Source organism: Helianthus annuus, chromosome 3, assembly GCF_002127325.2.
Source record: "Helianthus annuus cultivar XRQ/B chromosome 3, HanXRQr2.0-SUNRISE, whole genome shotgun sequence".
Lineage (NCBI taxonomy): Eukaryota > Viridiplantae > Streptophyta > Magnoliopsida > Asterales > Asteraceae > Helianthus > Helianthus annuus.
In genome coordinates this window covers 67,003,298-67,027,466 of record NC_035435.2, presented here as the reverse complement: position 1 = coordinate 67,027,466, position 24,169 = coordinate 67,003,298, and the positions used below count along the sequence as shown (strand labels likewise).

Genomic DNA, 24,169 nt, shown 5'->3' with positions numbered 1-24,169 from the left:
GTACAAAGTTGTATAAAGCATTATACGAGGACTAGGCTATTGCTTCCGCAAAATCAGAAGTCCTGGTATAATACCCCAGATATCATCACGTACAAAGACCTAGTATTTCAGAAATAGCGTCTTTCAAACAAGATTTCAGGGGTTACCTATATATCCGAGAGATGTTCCCCACGAAATAAGCAAGTGATGATTTAAGGTTTATATCCCGAACAAACCTACTAAGTGTGTAAAAACCTATTGGCACATCATCAGCGAGACTGTTTAAAACTTTTTAAACACTACAATTCTTTAGCATACTGTAACTGTCTAGCCGATGTACTATCATTTTCCCTTTTTACACAAGCTCTTTTTGTAACGCCCAAATTACACATTCCAAAATGTAATATTATCATACTATTATTTAACAAAATTCGGGCATGACCCGTTCGTAATAAGAACAATTCCCTGTAAGACTAACGCGTAATAACTTAAAATACGACGCAGCGGAAAACAAGAGCCCAAAAATTTCGTTCTTTAATAGACATATCAAACACATGAAGGTTCAAATGCGAAATGCCATATATTCATTAAAACGGATTTATAACGTTTTATAACATTAATACTTCAAAACCTATATGAGTTACACTATGTGACCATTCTACCCCGTACAATCCTTGCTCTCAACTCGAACTATGTCCGCTTCACTTCAATAAATGTAAAGAAAACCCAAGCGATACCTGTGGACACCACGTACAACCAAACCATTAGTCATTAACATACCATACAACATTAAACTATATAATAGAATTTCGTAGAGCATTCTATAAAGTAGTCGTGGAATTGTCCAAGCGCTTTCTTAAATACTCTTATCCAAATCCAGCTCCATTTCTTCATGAAGCCAACGATCCCATACCTACATTACATTCCAACTCAACGCACATCATTAGTAACCATAAATACTCTAACACTTTGATAACGTTCATGCATATGTCTTAAGCATTGAACATTCATTCACACATACATTCACACCTACGTACTTATTATCATACATACATACATATATATATATATACACTTATATATATACATGCGTACCTTCATACATGCCAATGTTCCTTCCTACGCACAATCAGTTAATCACGAATATATACACAAGCTTCTTTTACATGTAGGTTTATGCCAGAATGTCACATTCACAACTTTACATAGTATAGACAATCTATGATTCAACCCACGTGCCCTTTGGATTCCTATACACATACACTTATAAAATTTCCTACACTAACACGAAACAATCCGTTCATTCACTAACCGACAACCGAATCGTATAAAACTTGTTCCTAATGGTCCGGGAAATGTTCCCCTTACATAATGACTAAAAATTCTTACCCAAGGTCTTAACCATAACGAATTTCATTACATTACGCAACATATGCACATAAAATTCGACCCGTTTGAACCCACCAATTTACTTTCGGCTTAAATACAACCTTCTTCAATAATGAGGCATTATTGGCTTTGTACTTCTGATTATTACATGTTCTTTCATGATGTTTCGTAAACATAAGTATTAAAATCTATTAAACCTACTAAAAAGTGAATCGAAATTCACTTACCTCGAGTACTCCAATAAGTGTATTTGTCACCTTGCCTTATCTTGACCCGTTATCCTCCTATGCTTGACCTCTCCTTGACACGTTCCTATTATCTCATTCCATTACATCCATTCAATAGTTAGTATACATAATCATACGCATCACTAATCACACTTCTATTCACGTGTCAATCGCTTAACGAGTTCAACATGTATCATAATACTACAATGCTAATCAATCTAACAATTTATCATTCCATCATCACAACAGTCATACATGAGCTTCTAGCATGCATAATTATGTATTTACATCATGTTCGTTATTCTTTCAAAATTCCATACTTAGAATGATAACCTTTTCTAAGTTAGGCAACTTGCTTCATATGTTAAACATTTCATACCATTTCTTAACACCTTGGTTTTTACACATCCATTCTACTATTTTCTATCAACAACCCGTTTCGACCCGTTGGTGCAATTATATGCATAAACTAGTTGGTAAGTGTTTTAGACACTTAAAACAATCAAATAACTTACTAATAATTTACTAAAATCAGTAGTTCATGATTCATACAAGTGTGCATAACAATACAACTATTTTTACTGAATATTTATACTAAAATTTGTGCGGCAACTTTCTGCGCAGCAGCTGTTCACGACACATTTTAACCCATTTATCTTCTGATTCAGTTCTTCATGATCAATTATGAAATGATCTACACTCAGAGATCTTTCTAAGCATATAAAGATCGTGACAATCGGACGTTCCTATGATTTTATATGATTTTTACAAAATCAGCACAGAAGCTAAAATGCTTCCAAACAGCTTGCTGTCAAAACGAATTTACTAACTTTTCATGCTGTTTTGACCCACTAAATCTCATAACCAGCCTCTTATGACCAAATATGAAATGTAACATGCGAAACAACCTTTTCAACGATATAAGGCTCGTTGTCTAACTCCTAATAACGAATGAGATACGGCCTTTACAAGATGACTATCTAAGGCTGTCAAAAGTGACAAATTTACTAACTTTTCATGCTGTTTTGACCCACTTAATCTCATAACCAGCCTCTTATGGCCAAATATGAAATGTAATATGCGAAACAACCTTTTCAACGATATAAGGCTCGTTGTCTAACTCCTAATAACGAATGAGATACGGCCTTTAAAAGATGACTATCTAAGGCTGTCAAAAGTGACGAATTTACTAACTATTTTACACAAACTTTGTAGGCATTTTATCAAACACTTGGCGGGTTTCGCATTTAAAGCATAATGTACAAATATTCTCATGTTCATCTTCCTAATTCTTGTGCTCACTTGCCATTAACATCTAATTAAAAACTCGCATAACTTCACACCATACTAAATCTAACTGACAAAAACCAATAACATAAATCATAACACTTTCGAATTTGCATAAGATTTGACATGGGTAGTATACCCATGTCGCCACCCTAGCTATAGCAAATGGGTTTTCCCCCAATATTCATCATAATCAAAATTAAATATACTTTGGCATCTACACATTCATTATAACTAACATTCATGCTAAAATCTTACACTATAATCACATATTACACAAAACCCATTTGATCAAACATCATTAAAATACCAAAATTCGACTTACATGATGGTAGAAACGCTAAAGTGATCAAAAATCTTGGTTCATGCATTAGTTTAGCCCTTCAATCCCCCTTCAATTTGATGGATTTTGGTGAAACTAGGGTTTCATCTCACCCTCTGTCCCTGATCGATCGTATATACACACACGCACACTCTATGTGTGTGTTTTTTTTTATACTTTTAATGTTTTAAGTTTTGCCACTTTACACATTTGGCCCCTCAAGAATAATATGTATATTATTAAGACCAAGACTATCCTTACTTGTTCATAACTAGCTTAAATTAAATTTCTCATGGAATTTGGGGTGTTACAAATCTACCCCCCTTAAAGAAGGTTTCGTCCCCAAAACCTCTTTCTTTTCTTCTACAACCCGTCTAGTTTTATTCTTCGTTCCCTCACTCATTCAAGTTACATTAGACGACTTACATAAGCATGTTATGAGAATTTGCCTAATCACAGATCCCATAGTCCATAATTTGAAACTAGCATCCTGATATATTATTCATACTTATCAAGATTTCAAACTTCCTTGCGAAAACCAATCCCTAGTCATCATTAATTTATTCATTTCCGCATACAATCTCGTTCATTCGTACATATTAAACATATCATACCTATTCATCTGGAGGTACTTTTTCAATGATAGTGTAAAATTTTCATAAACTCATCCAATCTTTCTTTACAAACCTTCTAGACGTGTTACTTATTTCATTCATTCGCATACATAACTTCCCGCACATACATCATTAAAACATGATAGTTGTCTTGAATTTCTTAACTTCATAATCAACTTGGGGTGTTCCTAATGTTTAATGAATGCTAGAACTGAATTAAGGACCTTAGCCTAACAAACAAACAATTTCAGCATATGTAGATAAGGGGGACCCGTCGCCGACGGCACATGGTGCGTCGCCGACGGGCTCGGGAAGGTCCCGTCGCTAAACATTGCCCGTAGACAGACAGTTAGCGCGTCAGGTGGAGGGGTGCCGTCGCCGACAGCATAAAGGCCGTCGCCGACGGGCTCTCTGGTGTGCAGACGCTGTTTGACCAAAAAATTTTTTGTTCCCGAGTCCTTTTTCCAACCAGAAATGGTCTCGGGCAGTCCCGAAACCTTCCCTAACATCCCATAACGTCCCAACCCAGGTTATAATAGTAATTTATCCATAACCCATTTCCGTTTTCATCTAAAAGCATAGCTCGAAATCCTTAAATCACTTACTTGCGTGGCGCTTAGAAACGAACACACTTTCACGAGAGCGTAGGTTTGAGGGATTCGAGCATCGTACCTTCATATATTAAATAATTTGCTAACCTTACTACCTTGGTGCAGTACTTGAACATGCAGCAACGAGTCGGTCCTCTTCGTCCCCATCCATACCATGTTTCGTATTGACCTCGTTCATCCGTGTGACGAGCTTTCGCTTATGAACATTCTTTCACTGACCTAGATAGGTTAATCACACTATGATATCTGCCATACTCATTATAAAATTGGGGATTATCACATTTCATTCAAGTTCATTTAAACATGATGTTTATTACTTCTCCTTGTTTACATATTACTACTTCCAAGATTCTTTTTAAAGCACTAGTGTGTTAAGCTTATTCATAACGGGTCAATACATGACCATTTCTTAATATATATATATATATATATATATATATATATATATATATATATATATCCTTCTCATTGTTTGACCTGTTCTTGACGGGTAAACACATAATCATTATTTCGTAATTCTTTAACTCATTTGGTGTACTACACTACACATTTCCTTTCTTCTCTAGCACTCCCTTGGTTTGAAACCAAATTATTTCTCAGCTTCTGCAGTTTGACTTTTCAAGGTCAACTGTCACTTATTTCTTATTATATACATGCGTATCGAAGTATACGTTTGCACTCTTTTTCAATTCAAACATGCTTACGACCTCATAGCTTCACTGTTCCAGTGTTTTCTTGCAAATTTTTACCCTTCCCATTTTAAAGGTTAGTCATAATACTTATTTCGCTTACAACACCAACATTTTAGTTCCATTCGCTTATATACTTTCATTTCTTTTACGCATTCGAGTATCTAATTAAATGGGTAATGGCATATATTCTCATAATGAGATTCAAGCATACCACTTACGCCTCAGTAAAATCGAGTTAATTGTGTTCAACATAAATATTTCGTTCTATCCGTATAACGGGTTGAGCTTCATACATTTATTATTGCATTCACGACCACCCGTTCTAAACGGATGGTACCCTATCCTTACTCGACTTGTTCAACTTGAACCGGTCGATTTGCATAGCTTATCATAACCTTCTTTAGCATAACCAAATCCGCAAGGGATTTGCATCATTCGTATCTTTCATTCTTTGAATCCGTTTCGCGGATTCAAGCATTGCATTCACATCTTTCACCCTTGAATCTGTCTCGCGGACTCAAGCATTGCATTCATATCTTTCATCCTTGAATCCGTCTCGCGGACTCAAGCATTGCATTCATATCTTTCATCCTTGAATCCGTCTCGTGGACTCCAGCATTGCTCATATCTTTCATCCTTAAATCTGTCTCGCGGATTCAAACATTGCATTCATACATTGTCAATCCATACTTTCTTATGGACTCGATATTTCATTCTTATCACTTATACCTTTCACCCTTACATAGTACTCTCAACCTCCCGAGAGTCTTACTACCCATTTCACCCACACACCCAGCCGCTACCAAATCCTATCGGACATACCTGTAACAATCATTACGGTCTCACGAACGTCTTATGTTTCTTGTGTACTGGCCAGGTACACAATCCACATACTAGTTTCGTGTCTTCGTGTAATCGTCACCTTATGTCCGAAGAATTAGGTTTCGGCACGTGTAACATTTTCATAACTTCGTTTCCATTATATTATTATATTTCATTAAAATTTTCCTTCACTCGATAACTTTTAGCATTACATGCACCCTTATGCAAAATTTACGTACCTGGGCAATGGTCTTATTACATGCCTTGGTGTCAGTCCGAGACCACAGTCGTGGATCATCCTCATCCAAACAACTATGCTTATCTTACACACAACATAATGTTAGTTTCTTCATAAACATACTTAAATTCGTACTTACATTTGCTTCTACCTTTAGATCTTGATCGAGTCTTGGATTGTACGGGTTCCTCGTCACAAGAGCACATAGGTTTGAGTTCAAGTATTTGCCTCCTCATACTTGATTTCCCTCAAACCAGGGCTCTGATACCAACTTGTAACGCCCAAATTACACATTCCAAAATGTAATATTATCATACTATTATTTAACAAAATTCGAGCATGACCCGTTCGTAATAAGAACAATTCCCTGTAAGACTAACGCGTAATAACTTAAAATACGACGCAGCGGAAAACAAGAGCCCAAAAATTTCGTTCTTTAATAGACAAATCAAACACATGAAGGTTCAAATGCGAAATGCCATATATTCATTAAAACGGATTTATAACGTTTTATAACATTAATACTTCAAAACCTATATGAGTTACACTATGTGACCATTCTACCCCGTACAATCCTTGCTCTCAACTCGAACTAAGTCCGCTTCACTTCAATAAATGTAAAGAAAACCCAAGCGATACCTGTGGACACCACGTACAACCAAACCATTAGTCATTAACATACCATACAACATTAAACTATATAATAGAATTTCGTAGAGCATTCTATAAAGTAGTCGTGGAATTGTCCAAGCGCTTTCTTAAATACTCTTATCCAAATCCAGCTCCATTTCTTCATGAAGCCAACGATCCCATACCTACATTACATTCCAACTCAACGCACATCATTAGTAACCATAAATACTCTAACACTTTGATAACGTTCATGCATATGTCTTAAGCATTGAACATTCAATCACACATACATTCACACCTACGTACTTATTATCATACATACATACATATATATATATACACACTTATATATATACATGCGTACCTTCATACATGCCAATGTTCCTTCCTACGCACAATCAGTTAATCACGAATATATACACAAGCTTCTTTTACATGTAGGTTTATGCCGGAATGTCACATTCACAACTTTACATAGTATAGACAATCTATGATTCAACCCACGTGCCCTTTGGATTCCTATACACATACACTTATAAAATTTCCTACACTAACACGAAACAATCCGTTCATTCACTAACCGACAACCGAATCGTATAAAACTTGTTCCTAATGGTCCGGGAAATGTTCCCCTTACATAATGACTAAAAATTCTTACCCAAGGTCTTAACCATAACGAATTTCATTACATTACGCAACATATGCACATAAAATTCGACCCGTTTAAACCCACCAATTTACTTTCGGCTTAAATACAACCTTCTTCAATAATGAGGCATTATTGGCTTTGTACTTCTGATTATTACATGTTCTTTCATGATGTTTCGTAAACATAAGTATTAAAATCTACTAAACCTACTAAAAAGTGAATCGAAATTCACTTACCTCGAGTACTCCAATAAGTGTATTTGTCACCTTGCCTTATCTTGACACGTTATCCTCCTATGCTTGACCTCTCCTTGACACGTTCCTATTATCTCATTCCATTACATCCATTCAATAGTTAGTATACATAATCATACGCATCACTAATCACACTTCTATTCACGTGTCAATCGCTTAACGAGTTCAACATGTATCATAATACTACAATGCTAATCAATCTAACAATTTATCATTCCATCATCACAACAGTCATACATGAGCTTCTAGCATGCATAATTATGTATTTACATCATGTTCGTTATTCTTTCAAAATTCCATACTTAGAATGATAACCTTTTCTAAGTTAGGCAACTTGCTTCATATGTTAAACATTTCATACCATCTCTTAACACCTTGGTTTTTACACATCCATTCTACTATTTTCTATCAACAACCCGTTTCGACCCGTTGGTGCAATTATATGCATAAACTAGTTGGTAAGTGTTTTAGACACTTAAAACAATCAAATAACTTACTAATAATTTATTAAAATCAGTAGTTCATGATTCATACAAGTGTACATAACAATACAACTATTTTTACTGAATATTTATACTAAAATTTGTGCGGCAACTTTCTGCGCAGCAGCTGTTCACGACACATTTTAACCCATTTATCTTCTGATTCAGTTCTTCATGTTCAAATATGAAATGATCTACACTCAGAGATATTTCTAAGCATATAAAGATCGTGACAATCGGACATTCCTATGATTTTATATGATTTTTACAAAATCAGCACAGAAGCTGAAATGCTTCCAAACAGCTTGCTGTCAAAACGAATTTACTAACTTTTCATGCTGTTTTGACCCACTAAATCTCATAACCAGCCTCTTATGACCAAATGTGAAATGTAATATGCAAAACAACCTTTTCAACGATATAAGGCTCGTTGTCTAACTCCTAATAACGAATGAGATACGGCCTTTACAAGATGACTATCTAAGGCTGTCAAAAGTGACGAATTTACTAACTTTTCATGCTGTTTTGACCCACTTAATCTTATAACCAGCCTCTTATGGCCAAATATGAAATGTAATATGCAAAACAGCCTTTTCAACGATATAAGGCTCGTTGTCTAACTCCTAATAACGAATGAGATACAGCCTTTAAAAGATGACTATCTAAGGCTGTCAAAAGTGACGAATTTACTAACTATTTTACACAAACTTTGTAGGCATTTTATCAAACACTTGGCGGGTTTCGCATTTAAAGCATAATGTACAAATATTCTCATGTTCATCTTCCTAATTCTTGTGCTCACTTGCCATTAACATCTAATTAAAAACTCGCATAACTTCACACCATACTAAATCTAACTGACAAAAACCAATAACATAAATCATAACACTTTCGAATTTGCATAAGATTTGACATGGGTAGTATACCCATGTCGCCACCCTACCTATAGCAAATGGGTTTTCCCCCAATATTCATCATAATCAAAATTAAATATACTTTGGCATCTACACATTCATTATAACTAACATTCATGCTAAAATCTTACACTATAATCACATATTACACAAAACCCACTTGATCAAACATCATTAAAATACCAAAATTCGACTTACATGATGGTAGAAACGCTAAAGTGATCGAAAATCTTGGTTCATGCATTAGTTTAGCCCTTCAATCCCCCTTGAATTTGATGGATTTTGGTGAAACTAGGGTTTCACCTCACCCTCTGTCCCTGATCGATCGTATATACACACACGCGCACTCTATGTGTGTGTGTTTTTTTTATACTTTTAATGTTTTAAGTTTTGCCACTTTACACATTTGGCCCCTCAAGAATAATATGTATATTATTAAGACCAAGACTATCCTTACTTGTTCATAACTAGCTTAAATTAAATTTCTCATGGAATTTGGGGTATTACACTTTTTCAGTTTTCTATTGTTTTTGGATTTTAGAAATATCTTATGTTTTTGTATTTTTGAATTTTTTTATTGTTTTTGTATTTTCTGAAAATAACCTAACTCCCCCTAAAAACCAAAACAAGTGAAAAATCGACAAACCATTTCAGATTGCTTTTCAGCATCTTCAACATCATCTCCCTCATCAACGCCAAGTGTCACACCCCAACCGATGGCGGAATCATCGGGGTATGGCACTTAGCGAAACAGATTGTCCAGAAGTTTCTACAACAACTATCATTACTATTTAGTTTAAATAATACGTCCCATACCGTATCCCAAATAATAAAACAAGTTATTACAGATAAGCATCTGGTCAAATATATTGTTCCGACAACTCAGATTTAAATTAAATTATAAATGTTGTTCAAATGCCTCTAGAGACTCAATCTGCAAGATCTACAGACAACTATGCTTTAGACGCTTATTCCTAGCTCGCCTTCCTAGCAGATAAGCATCCTAATTGCCTGTCACATACGTTAAAATAAAGTCAATACATAAAATGTAAAGGTGAGCATACAAGTTTGATTATAGCATAATAGAGTTTGAATGGTTTACGCATAACCAGCACGTACACAGAGGAAAACGAAGCATGTTAATTATCAACATGGATCTATCGATACCAATGACTGCGGGTTGACTGTCCGAGACAGTTCGCAATACATGATTACCACCGTAATCCATGCAAGTAATTGTCCTTAAAAACCCTGTGTGAACGGGTGCTGAGTCCAAACTATAGTACTACGTCGTTAAGGTAGGTAGACAGCATTCCACGTGTAAACATAACAACAAGCATTCATTTAGTCACGTAATACATTCATAACAGTTAGCGTATAAAGTAATTGAGTAGTGTGTTCGATTGTGATTTTTGATAGGTAACGTATGTAACACCCAAAAGCGCTAAAGCAAAAAGGGTTCGAGTATACTCACAGCGATTGATTGATGGATTGAAGGGAGTGCTTGAGAGTAGGGTTAGCCTGAATAGTTCGATAGCACAATGATGAGTAACGCGTAAAATGGAAACAAGTGATGATGGGTCGAACAGCCTGGTCGATCGAACTGTAGGTTCGATTGAACGGGTTGTTCGTGCGGTTAGATTGTCCGTTCGGACAGCCTGTTCGATCGGCCGGTAGGCTCGATCGGTTGGACTGCTCGAGTGGATTGCTTCTCCTTTTGAGTAGGATGTGTTTGTTTATGATGGCTTCTTCTTTTGAAGTTTTCGTTGTAGTATTTGAGAACACTGAAATGTCCTTACCTTTCAGGTCGATCGATCGAACGGACCGTTCGATCAGCCAGCTTAACCGATCGGTTAGACACTTCGGTAGTAAGTCCTCAGCAGGATGTCAGCTGATCGGACAACATGTTCGATCGGGTGGCACTCCAATACGTCGAACGAGTTGAAAATCGATTAAGTGTTGAAGCATAGTATCTCATGATCCGAAGAGTAATTCAACCCAAACCGTAGTTCGATCGAACATCACTTCGTTCAATACCATACTTCATGAAATTGTTGAAGAGTGGGGCCCTGTGCTAGCCGATCGGCTGGCCTGGTCGCTCGGCTGACATGTCCGATCGGTTGGGCTGTTCGTTCGAACAGCCTATTCGATCTGCCAGCATTCTAACCTGGTCGGCCTGTTCGTCTAGCATTGGCTTTCTGATTGTTTGACGTTATATTGAGGTATTTTGACACGAGCTGAACCATGGCACCTTCGTTCTTACTTGTTTCCCCTGCTCGGATTGGAATCACCAAAGTCCAGCCGGTGAATGTTTCGGAACGGTAGTTTAACGTTTAACCCAAAATCGGTGAACCTCGTAGACAGAATCCGAATCTTGAACCACACAACTATTAGAATAATTAGTGAGTTGGCTCAAGCTCCGTTTCTACCAGTTTGAAGGCATTGAGTGTAAAAGAGTTGAAAGGAAGTTGGAAATCCTTCTTTCAATCCTTCACACCATATAAATGTTCAGATCTGTGATAGATCTTAGTTTGTTTCTGTGGAAATCGGCTAGATCCAAGTGATTCTTGGTGGATTGAGGCCAAAACATGAAGTTCTTGAAGAACACCATGATGACATCATCCTAGAATGCTTAGATCTTGATGATTTCACCGTTAGAAATCAAGATTTGAAAGATAGAAAGGTGTAGGAGTGTGTATTGATCAAGAAAGTACAAGATTTAAGATGAAAACTCACCGGGATTGAGAGAAATCTGAGAAATAGTGGAGAGCACAAGCTGGTCGGTCAGAGGGTTTCCAAAAATGGAAAGATTGACAATGACAGGCCTATTTATAGGCTTCCAAAAGGGGAAAGAGCTAGCCGATCGGCCAGGCTTCCCGATCGGACAGCCTGCTCGATTGGACAGTCCGTCCGATTGGCTGGGCTGTTCGGTCGGCTAGGAGCCTGATCGATCCACAGCCTGTTTCGAGTGTTCGGGGCGACAATTTCTGATATTTCGATTTCGATTGAAGACGATACGAATACGATAGAGTTTCCTATTCAAATTACTTTTAATCCCAACCACTATATCTACATACAAGCATCTATATTTCACACTATCCTTTCGCTACCATTCATCATAATTCGATTGAGTTCGATTGAGTTTCAATTTTCGATTCGATTGATCACCATACATAACATAAAGTAACATGCACAAGTAACACATAAGGCACACACTGTGACAACTCGAATTTCCAAGATTCCAACCTCGCATTTATTGCACGTTCATGTATTGTTTAGTTGTTTATTTGCACAAATAATTGGCTATGGAACTGTAACGTTTTAATACAATGAAGTGTATTGTGTGATTATGCATGATTATGTGTTAATTGTGATAGACTTGTCAAATGCATACACTTGGTGGTGAAACTGTGAAACTGTTTGAGATGGTGTACTATTGTAAAATCTATTAATTAAGGGTGTAAAGAGTTATTAGTGAAATTTAAATCATACTTAACCCTAATCTCATTCCCTAATCATTCACTAATCATCACAAGAATCAAAACACGTACCCTCACATTCCCTAATCCTCTCTACAACCATCTTCTCATCATTCTTGGCTTCACAAGTCTCTTGCAACAAGTTTAATCTTCCAATCCATTTAGAACTCGCTACGGTCACTACGAGTTTCTAGTCATGCCATTCGGGCTTACGAACGCGCCTGCAGTTTTCATGGATCTTATGAACAGGGTGTGTAAACCCTATCTAGACAAGTTCGTCATTGTCTTCATCGACGACATTCTGATATACTCCAAGAGTCAGGAGGAACACGAGCAGCATTTACGTCTTATCTTGGAACTTCTTCGAAAAGAACAACTGTACGCCAAGTTTTCAAAATGCGACTTCTGGCTTCGTGAAGTCCACTTCTTAGGCCATGTGGTGAACAGGGATGGGATTCATGTCGATCCATCCAAGGTAGATTCGATACGGAACTGGCCTGCACCTCGTACACCAACAGAGATACGCCAATTCTTGGGTTTGGCGGGTTACTACAGGCGATTCATCAAAGACTTTTCGAAGATCGCACAGCCGCTTACTATGTTGACACAGAAAGGTGTTACCTACCGTTGGGGAGATTCTCAGGAAACCGCTTTTCAGTACTTAAAGGATAGGCTTTGCAGCGCGCCTATTCTCTCATTGCCGGAAGGCACGGACGATTTTGTAGTATATTGTGACGCATCGATACAGGGGCTTGGTTGTGTATTGATGCAGCGGGATAAAGTTATTTCCTACGCATCGCGACAACTCAAAGTTCATGAACGGAACTACACGACGCACGATTTAGAGCTGGGAGCTGTTGTTTTTGCGCTTAAGATATGGCGACACTACCTGTACGGTACCAAGTGCACAATTTACACCGATCATAGGAGTCTCGAGCATATCTTCAAGCAGAAGGAATTGAATATGCGTCAGCGAAGATGGGTTGAACTTTTAAACGATTACGAATGCGCTATTAAGTATCATCCAGGCAAAGCCAATGTTGTGGCCGACGCTCTCAGTCGAAAGGACACTCTACCTAGACGCGTACGAGCGCTACAGCTTACTATCTAGTCCAGTCTTCCTGCACAGATACGTGATGCTCAGGTGGAAGCATTAAAACCAGAAAACGTTAAGGCTGAAGCCTTGCGCGGCTCAAGGCAACGATTAGAACAGAAGGAAGACGGTGCTTACTATGTAACGGGGCGCATTTGGGTCCCACTCTACGGTGGTTTACGAGAACTTGTGATGGATGAAGCACACAAGTCTCGCTACTCGGTACATCCAGGGTCGGATAAAATGTACCACGATCTCAAAACAACATACTGGTGGCCCGGCATGAAAGGCCACATAGCGACTTACGTTGGCAAGTGTTTGACATGTGCAAAAGTCAAAGTGGAGTATCAAAAACCAGCGGGCCTACTTCAGCAGCCCAAGATACCGCAATGGAAATGGGAAGAAATTTCCATGGATTTTGTTACAGGCCTACCCAGATCCCAGCGTGGGAATGATACTATATGGGTGATCGTGGATCGACTCACCAAGTCTGCACACTTCCTAGCTATTAAGGAAACGGATAAGTTCTCCACTCTTGCAGACGTTTATCTTAAAGAAGTTGTTTCAAGGCACGGGGTGCCCACCTCCATCATTTCGGATCAGGATGCACGATTCACGTCAGAGCTATGGCAAGCAATGCACGAATCTTTTGGCTCACGATTTGTCACACCCTGGCTTTGCGGAAGCGTGGTTAATTTGGTGTGACTTCTTAATACTATAGCTTAATCATAACAAGCTATATGAATTAAAAATATGCAAGATCATCCATTGATAATAAAATAGTAAAACTGTGACAACCGGTAATTAACGCCTCTTAATTACGCGATTAGCAAGCGTTTAAGGTGATAATAAATAGTGTTTAAGGCACGTATAAACTTAATTAGGCCTTTGGAGTGCATAGGAACGTTTAACCGACTTTACAGTGCGCGTATGGCGATCCGCGGAGAGACTGCAGGATATTAAACGATAACGCGCTGAAACCGAACAAAATACAACGCTGACAAATATAAAATTTGTACGTATAACATATACTTATAGATGTGAATGTGGTTTTACGAAGATATCATGCTTTCGAACATCGTAAAACGCGTACGTGAACGAAAAACGTGACTGTAGATACGCACTGGCAACGAAACGGAAGTAGCGGACACTTATATTCCCTTCAAAACTGAAATATTATGACGTATTTAGCGTCGTAATTGAATTTTATTATTCGTAGTTGAATTCAGATCGAAAAAAAAACGGATTAACAATAACAAAATAAATATTTACGCGATTTTTAACACAACGACAATCGTATGCATCAAATGTCAACTACCGATAGCATTTCGCGTGTTTTAAGCTTTAAATGGTGTTTTGTGGCGATCCATTAAACTCGAGAGTGTAAACGGGTCTTGTAAAAGATTTCGGGCCACTAGACACGAGGTTTGGGCTTGTGGGCCTTGGACCCAAGCCTAAGCCCACTTAAAACAGCATTTAACCTAACTATAAATAACTTAGTAACCCTAACCCTTGTCATTTTGTTCGGCCGCTACCTATCAAATTCCCTGATATTGTGAGTCTACAACCTTATCTTCAAGAAACACTAAACACAGACAAAACATCATCATCTTCACTCTCCTTCAAAACCTCAGAACTACAACATCAGCTACACACCTCTCAACCCCACTCTCTCCACCCTCAATGGCCGACCACCACCACCGTCTGGTGGTGGTGCTACGATGAAACGAGAAGACAGAACGGGAGAGAGAGAGCAACGACTAATGTCCGTCGGTGGATCGAGTTTTCTGGCGACAAATCCGCCGTCGGTGGCGGACCCGCGGCGGCGACGATGGTGTTTTTGGTCCGACGGGTTTCATGGTAAGCCCCCCCCTCTGTTTCCTTTTTTTTATTTGTTTTTTTTTTTTTTTGGATGAAGTTCTGGTGGCGTTTTATGGTTGATGGTGGTGTTTCTCCGAGGTTCGATTGAAGGTTGACGGTAGCCGTGGTGGTTATCGACGGTGTAGATGATGAACGATGATGATGGGGTAGCCGCTGATGAGGATGGCACGGAGGTGAGGCTCCGGTGGGTTTCACGGCAGCCGTCTCCACCCGACAGAAACTCCGGTGAGCTTCATACATTCTGTTTATATATTCTTCTTCAGCCATTCTCCGGATAAAAATTGTTACTGACTTTCATTTTGTTTGGGTTCGTGTTTAACTCCGTTATGGTCCAACTCGGTCCATGCTCAGGTTTCGGGTTTAGTTGGTTCAAGATCGGTTCGGTCAACAAAAATCAACTTGTGGTTTGGCTCATATTATGGTTCGGATCAGTTTCGGGTGGTTCGGGTTCGCGACACGTCAGTCAACGAAAGTCAACTGGTCGAACCCGAGTCAACTCGAGTCAACACAGTTAAAGCGGGTTAACTCAGTGCTCGGTTCACACGGTTCGCATTGGTCTCCGGACAGATTTGTTCGGGTTCAGATTTAAGCATCGAGCATCGGTCAACCTCAGTCAACACGGTCACTAGTCAACACGGGTCAGACCCGATCAACACAGTCAAAACCCGGTCAACTCAGGACCCGGTAACGTTCAGTACGTTAATTAGATTTTATATAGTTAAACGCGAAACCGAGCTCAACCGATACCGTTGGTGATTATCTACGTTTTATTTTGTCGAAAAGTTATTATATATTGATTTAATCGATTGAATTATTGTGAGTTTTGAAAAGAAAATACGACGACTTTTATTGTCGGGTTATTCCAAAAACAAAGGAAGCTCTGTCCGTTTTTCATAAAATCCGTTACACGAAACAGTTATAATTCCTAAGCGACGCCCACCCGATGTCAAAGTATATTTTCCAAAACAAATGTAAAGTGTAATATTTATTTTGACGAGCTATAGATTAACAAAACTCGACTGCTTATACAAAATAAATATTATTATTTATCCTTTTTCGAAACATCGATAGTTCGACTAATTTTGAATATCTCTACTTATTTTAAATGTCGGCAATTCCGAATACTTTTACAATAATAAATATAATGCCTTATATTTATTTTCAAAACGCCGATAACCCGAGCAATCCCGGACACCTTTATAAAACGAATATAATGTAGGGCGACGATAGTTCGGGAACTATATCTTCAAATGCCGTTGATTCGTATACCTTTATAAAAATAAATATAATAATTTATATTTATTTCAAACTTCTAAACGAGGTACGATACCTTTTTGTAAGATTTTAACGACATTATTAATTCGATAACAACGAGCTTATATAGTCATATGCATATATGTTTATTTATTTCCACCCTACGAAAACTACAACGGTATGTTACCGTATTATATACGACATTTCGAATACGTACCATTATTCACCTACGTATTTCTATCCGCAACGACTAACACGACTACGTAAATATATTTATATTTATGCATATAAATATATATTCTAAACCATTCGAAAACTATGATGTTTTCGAGACTTGGTTTCTATTCCGATTAAATGAGATCAAATAACCATAGATCGGTTATTCTAAGCCAAGCTAACAACACCTTCGTAGAGTCGTTTTATTAACGACTCGGTAGAGCTCGGACACGTAGTTTAGCTACGTTTAAATTAGAAACTTACAATTATTCCTTGATTAGGAATGCTTTAGTTGCACGCTAGCTAATTCACGTTCTTGGAACGACACTACGGAATCACGCTAAACTAGCATTGCACTGGAATGTCAAGGTGAGTTTATAACCCCCACTTTTTACTGTTTTACATTTTTTATAAATGTTTTCGGGGGTGGAAAGACATGCAAGTTTTTGCAAAAGCAAACACTATTTTGATGAACGAAAACACATATTTACAAACCATGTTGCAAATGAATTTCAACGAACTCGAAAGGTTTACGAAAGGTTTATACTAAACATACCGGTTTACAAAACATGCATGATTTTCAGGACTAGTGACGAGAATGTCCTAGTTACAACAACGGGACTGGGTTGGCCTGCGTACGAAAAACGAGACAACTCAGTGAGACCATGTCCCCCTTTTCTTTCAACGTTTCGGTTAACAACTTTCAGGGGGAAATACATGTCAAACTTAGGTATGATTAAGTTATGGAATGAACTCTTAGATCATGTGAGCATAGGCTGTAACTGAGGTGCCATTAATCCTTTTGAGGACCAAGGAACAAAGGTTAGATCTAATGGGTACGGGCGAGCCCCACTCACGGTCCATGGGTGACCACTTCGAGTGCTGTTGTGTCCCAGTCGAGGTGATTCGACACTAAAAATTTGCCTACGCGGGTTGAGTACCTCCTATGTCGTCGCATATATTAATGTCCTCGCGAAACATTAATGATCAACATGTTCATAGACGCTTTTCATACCAACTTACAACACTATAACCTTCAAATGTTTTTGATATTCATTTGACGCAAACTCATAATACATGTATTTACAAACTTTGATAATGTTTTCAACTTATGTACAAGTAAGAGGACGAGTTGGTCCTGCTTACAATGACTCTCGTGGGCTAGACTCACAACTTTCATATATCATGCCGAGAAAATGATTTTACTATGCTTTCTCAACAACTTTTAAACCGGTTATCAAAAAGATTTATTTTAAATCTTTTCAAAACAAACTATGAACTCACTCAACTTTATGTTGACTTTTTCGCATGTTCTTTCTCAGGTTGCATTTTCAAAACTATGGAACGGTTGGAATAGGAGAACCCATGGGAATTCAAGTACTTAGCGGCGTTCTTTTTCTAGAAGTCTTAGCTTATTTGCTTCCGCTGTGCAATGAAGATACCGGTCCAGTCACGCCAGCTCTGATTTTTCGGGGTGTGACAGATTGGTATCAGAGCATTAGGTTTCAGCGAATTAGGTTTCTGTAGAGATACCTAGGCTTTAACCTTACTTCCTCTGGGTACTTAGATTATTAAGACTTGGACACATACAGAACGCCTAGGACTGAATATGGGTTTCCAACCGTTGCCGAAAACAATGAGTCAACACTTTTGGATACACGGTACATGAAACGATTACATATAGTAAGCAAAACTTTGAGAGTTTTGGATAACATGCATTTAGGACCTTTGGAAAACTTACGTCGAAACTCATTAGAGGTCCTCACTTAGAAACTGCGACTATTAACTCGCGCAAACGCCATTATATTATGTCGGCTATGCTATCTTACTTACCAGAGCAGGTAACCTACGCGGAACGAAATGCTAGTGCGCACGAGTATACATGAAACTCAAATTATACATCAACGGATGTCGGAGCACATCATATTCTACGCAGAACGAAATGCTAGTGAACAGGTATACATGAAACTTAAACTATACGTCAGTGGACGTCGAAGTACATCACACACGATTTTCGAGGCAAGGCCTTGGGGAAAACCACAAATGGTCACGACAACAACGATGCTAATCCTGTCAGCGGGAGAACTACGGATCGAAATGCGGCAATTTGCCAAGTGATCCTGCAAGCAACACGAATCATGCTGAGGTACGTTGAAACAAGATTTCGTAACGATCGATACTTAGTCTAAAGAGACTCGCAACTATTAGCGCTGCAAAAGAAGTCACATGTCTTCGCATTCCCCCTACTTCATTCATGGCGATTATGCTACGTACAACATACGTGAACTCCCAGGTAAAGTCCTTAAATTTCTTTTGTTGAAATTTCGACTTCTTGCATACAGTGAGTAGATTTTTGCATTTCTACTCCCCCCCTAATGATCGTTGCACCACAAAAATTTTCTTTCATGATAGCGAACACTCGACTGCTCCATTTCTTGACAAATTCGTAAGTTACACATGCATTGTTTGTTGCGCATGTGGTCAGTTTGATTTGTGAAGACCATTAGAGGGCTTCACTCCAAATTTTTGTTTCATCAAAGCTCAAATATTGTTTCGCTATACTTGATCTTTGCATTGTGATCTAGATGAACAACATTATTGCAAAGCGTTGACTCTTTGATATCGAGTCGACAAATCTCTTGGAAAACTCAGTTTCTTTTGTGTGGTATACATGGTTTTTCATTGTGGCCATGTCTAAACTTTCTCATTGATACATGAATTCATTGTTGGAATATGTTTCAACCAAGTTCAATTGTTGAACTTGCTCGTAATATATATTCGATTCAAGATTCCATATGATGGATTGAGGCCATCATATTCGAAATAATCCCAACAAGCACTTCATTTTTTTTGAACCATAACATGCTTGTTTGGTCTTCGACTTCACTGAATCGTTTCCTTGATCACGATCACCTTGTGGTGACGTTCTCACAAATTTGAAGCTTGCGCTAATCTCGTTGCTCACATCATGTACGGATTTATTTATTTATTTATTTATTTGTTTATTGATATTAAATCCGCTTAGTTGATTTATCATTTTAAAGCAATCTTAACACAATCGTGTGTTAAGACAATGGTACACAAATTCATATTATATTCCGGTGTACCTCTTAACGGTTCTTTCACCATCGAGCGAACATTTTGTGATATTCATTGCTTTTCATCTTCGCTCGAAAACATTGTTTATTTGTTTCGTTTTCAATTGAAAATCCTATGAGATTTGTTTGAAACAGGCATTCAGATTCACTTCATTTAGCCCTCATTTGATTTCAAACACGGTGATACTTGTTCGATCACCGCTATTACTGAATTATTTCGATCACTACGACACCTTGTGGTGTCAGTATGAACTTGTAGCTTGGGCTAATCATGATCGAGCATTTCATGCAAAGCACAGGCGGTACTTGTTCGATCACCGCTATTACTGAATTGTTGCATTCACTACGACACCCTGTGGCGTCGGTCTAAACTTGTAGCTTGTGCTAATTACAATCAGTCGTTTCATGCAGAACTATTTATGCTTTTCGTTTGACACATCATTCAAATAGTCTTAATGCAATTATGTATTAAGACGATGATATACCAGGTTCGGTTGTATTTCGTTTCGGTGTATCCTTGCAGCTCAATAATGTCAACACGTTGGTTTTATCTTATTCACTTATTGGTTCAACAGTTGACAAATCATTTCATGATTCTATCTAATTGAGCTTGTTAAACTCGAGTTTCAATCATACAACAACCAACACCAGTTTCTGTTGGTAGTGAATTCTATTGTTTCAAAAATTGATTTGCAGTTGTGAACGTTCATTTGGAATTCTATTGGTCGAAATTCCTCCTTTGTTGGACCCTCGTAGACATAATCACATTGGTGATAGTATCACAACGCTTCGTTCACTTGACATCGATTTCTAGAACAAACTCTGTTGAACAATTGGGTTCTTATTGATGCAAAATGTCCTCACATTCACGTAATCTGAATAACTCTTGCTTTGATTTCGCGATTATTAACTTTGGCATTGTTCGGACTTACCTGCGAAGGATACAACTCTGAGGAGATAACATAGTCTAAATTTCGAGGACGAAATTTCTATAACAGGGGGAGAATGTGACAACCGGTAATTAACGCCTCTTAATTACGCGATTAGCAAGCGTTTAAGGTGATAATAAATAGTGTTTAAGGCACGTATAAACTTAATTAGGCCTTTGGAGTGCATAGGAACGTTTAACCGACTTTACAGTGCGCGTATGGCGATCCGCGGAGAGACTGCAGGATATTAAACGATAACGCGCTGAAACCGAACAAAATACAACGCTGACAAATATAAAATTTGTACGTATAACATATACTTATAGATGTGAATGTGGTTTTACGAAGATATCATGCTTTCGAACATCGTAAAACGCGTACGTGAACGAAAAACGTGACTGTAGATACGCACTGGCAACGAAACGGAAGCAGCGGACACTTATATTCCCTTCAAAACTGAAATATTATGACGTATTTAGCGTCGTAATTGAATTTTATTATTCGTAGTTGAATTCAGATCGAAAAAAAAAACGGATTAACAATAACAAAATAAATATTTACGCGATTTTTAACACAACGACAATCGTATGCATCAAATGTCAACTACCGATAGCATTTCGCGTGTTTTAAGCTTTAAATGGTGTTTTGTGGCGATCCATTAAACTCGAGAGTGTAAACGGGTCTTGTAAAAGATTTCGGGCCACTAGACACGAGGTTTGGGCTTGTGGGCCTTGGACCCAAGCCTAAGCCCACTTAAAACAGCATTTAACCTAACTATAAATAACTTAGTAACCCTAACCCTTGTCATTTTGTTCGGCCGCTACCTATCAAATTCCCTGATATTGTGAGTCTACAACCTTATCTTCAAGAAACACTAAACACAGACAAAACATCATCATCTTCACTCTCCTTCAAAACCTCAGAACTACAACATCAGCTACACACCTCTCAACCCCACTCTCTCCACCCTCAATGGCCGACCACCACCACCGTCTGGTGGTGGTGCTACGATGAAATGAGAAGACAGAACGGGAGAGAGAGAGCAACGACTAATGTCCGTCGGTGGATCGAGTTTTCTGGCGACAAATCCGCCGTCGGTGGCGGACCCGCGGCGGCGACGATGGTGTTTTTGGTCCGACGGGTTTCATGGTAAGCCCCCCCCTCTGTTTCCTTTTTTTTATTTGTTTTTTTTTTTTTTGGATGAAGTTCTGGTGGCGTTTTATGGTTGATGGTGGTGTTTCTCCGAGGTTCGATTGAAGGTTGACGGTAGCCGTGGTGGTTATCGACGGTGTAGATGATGAACGATGATGATGGGGTAGCCGCTGATGAGGATGGCACGGAGGTGAGGCTCCGGTGGGTTTCACGGCAGCCGTCTCCACCCGACAGAAACTCCGGTGAGCTTCATACATTCTGTTTATATATTCTTCTTCAGCCATTCTCCGGATAAAAATTGTTACTGACTTTCATTTTGTTTGGGTTCGTGTTTAACTCCGTTATGGTCCAACTCGGTCCATGCTCAGGTTTCGGGTTTAGTTGGTTCAAGATCGGTTCGGTCAACAAAAATCAACTTGTGGTTTGGCTCATATTACGGTTCGGATCAGTTTCGGGTGGTTCGGGTTCGCGACACGTCAGTCAACGAAAGTCAACTGGTCGAACCCGAGTCAACTCGAGTCAACACAGTTAAAGCGGGTTAACTCAGTGCTCGGTTCACACGGTTCGCATTGGTCTCCGGACAGATTTGTTCGGGTTCAGATTTAAGCATCGAGCATCGGTCAACCTCAGTCAACACGGTCACTAGTCAACACGGGTCAGACCCGGTCAACACAGTCAAAACCCGGTCAACTCAGGACCCGGTAACGTTCAGTACGTTAATTAGATTTTATATAGTTAAACGCGAAACCGAGCTCAACCGATACCGTTGGTGATTATCTACGTTTTATTTTGTCGAAAAGTTATTATATATTGATTTAATCGATTGAATTATTGTGAGTTTTGAAAAGAAAATACGACGACTTTTATTGTCGGGTTATTCCAAAAACAAAGGAAGCTCTGTCCGTTTTTCATAAAATCCGTTACACGAAACAGTTATAATTCCTAAGCGACGCCCACCCGATGTCAAAGTATATTTTCCAAAACAAATGTAAAGTGTAATATTTATTTTGACGAGCTATAGATTAACAAAACTCGACTGCTTATACAAAATAAATATTATTATTTATCCTTTTTCGAAACATCGATAGTTTGACTAATTTTGAATATCTCTACTTATTTTAAATGTCGGCAATTCCGAATACTTTTACAATAATAAATATAATGCCTTATATTTATTTTCAAAACGCCGATAACCCGAGCAATCCCTGACACTTTTATAAAACGAATATAATGTAGGGCGACGATAGTTCGGGAACTATATCTTCAAATGCCGTTGATTCGTATACCTTTATAAAAATAAATATAATAATTTATATTTATTTCAAACTTCTAAACGAGGTACGATACCTTTTTGTAAGATTTTAACGACATTATTAATTCGATAACAACGAGCTTATATAGTCATATGCATATATGTTTATTTATTTCCACCCTACGAAAACTACAACGGTATGTTACCGTATTATATACGACATTTCGAATACGTACCATTATTCACCTACGTATTTCTATCCGCAACGACTAACACGACTACGTAAATATATTTATATTTATGCATATAAATATATATTCTAAACCATTCGAAAACTATGATGTTTTCGAGACTTGGTTTCTATTCCGATTAAATGAGATCAAATAACCATAGATCGGTTATTCTAAGCCAAGCTAACAACACCTTCGTAGAGTCGTTTTATTAACGACTCGGTAGAGCTCGGACACGTAGTTTAGCTACGCTTAAATTAGAAACTTACAATTATTCCTTGATTAGGAATGCTTTAGTTGCACGCTAGCTAATTCACGTTCTTGGAACGACACTACGGAATCACGCTAAACTAGCATTGCACTGGAATGTCAAGGTGAGTTCATAACCCCCACTTTTTACTGTTTTACATTTTTTATAAATGTTTTCGGGGGTGGAAAGACATGCAAGTTTTTGCAAAAGCAAACACTATTT

At 38.2% G+C, this 24,169-nt stretch overlaps 4 long non-coding RNA genes across 6 annotated transcripts; 2 read left to right on the top strand and 2 right to left on the bottom strand.

Annotated features, from left to right (window-relative positions):
* Positions 1-494: 494 nt before the first annotated feature.
* LOC110927921 lies at positions 495-6,437 on the bottom strand. Its single transcript, XR_002586004.2, has 3 exons — positions 6,183-6,437; positions 3,208-4,648; positions 495-1,680 (listed from the first exon to the last, which is right to left on the bottom strand). It is a non-coding gene; the product is annotated as an uncharacterized LOC110927921 (long non-coding RNA).
* Positions 6,438-6,642: 205 nt separating this feature from the next.
* Positions 6,643-9,463, bottom strand: LOC110929490. Its single transcript, XR_002587179.2, has 3 exons — positions 9,312-9,463; positions 7,700-7,784; positions 6,643-6,996 (listed from the first exon to the last, which is right to left on the bottom strand). It is a non-coding gene; the product is annotated as an uncharacterized LOC110929490 (long non-coding RNA).
* Positions 9,464-15,054: 5,591 nt separating this feature from the next.
* On the top strand, positions 15,055-16,221 carry LOC110927922. The gene is made up of 3 exons (XR_002586005.2): positions 15,055-15,545; positions 15,657-15,791; positions 15,918-16,221. It is a non-coding gene; the product is annotated as an uncharacterized LOC110927922 (long non-coding RNA).
* Positions 16,222-21,743: 5,522 nt separating this feature from the next.
* Positions 21,744-23,998, top strand: LOC110927923. Of its 3 annotated transcripts, XR_004889193.1 has the most exons (4): positions 21,744-22,212; positions 22,323-22,457; positions 22,584-22,916; positions 23,984-23,998. It is a non-coding gene; the product is annotated as an uncharacterized LOC110927923 (long non-coding RNA). The 3 variants fall into 3 exon arrangements; XR_002586006.2 differs by lacking the exon at positions 23,984-23,998 and having other exon boundaries at positions 21,745-22,212; positions 22,311-22,457; positions 22,584-23,131; XR_002586007.2 differs by lacking the exon at positions 23,984-23,998 and having other exon boundaries at positions 21,774-22,212; positions 22,584-23,131.
* The last annotated feature ends 171 nt before the right edge of the window (positions 23,999-24,169 follow it).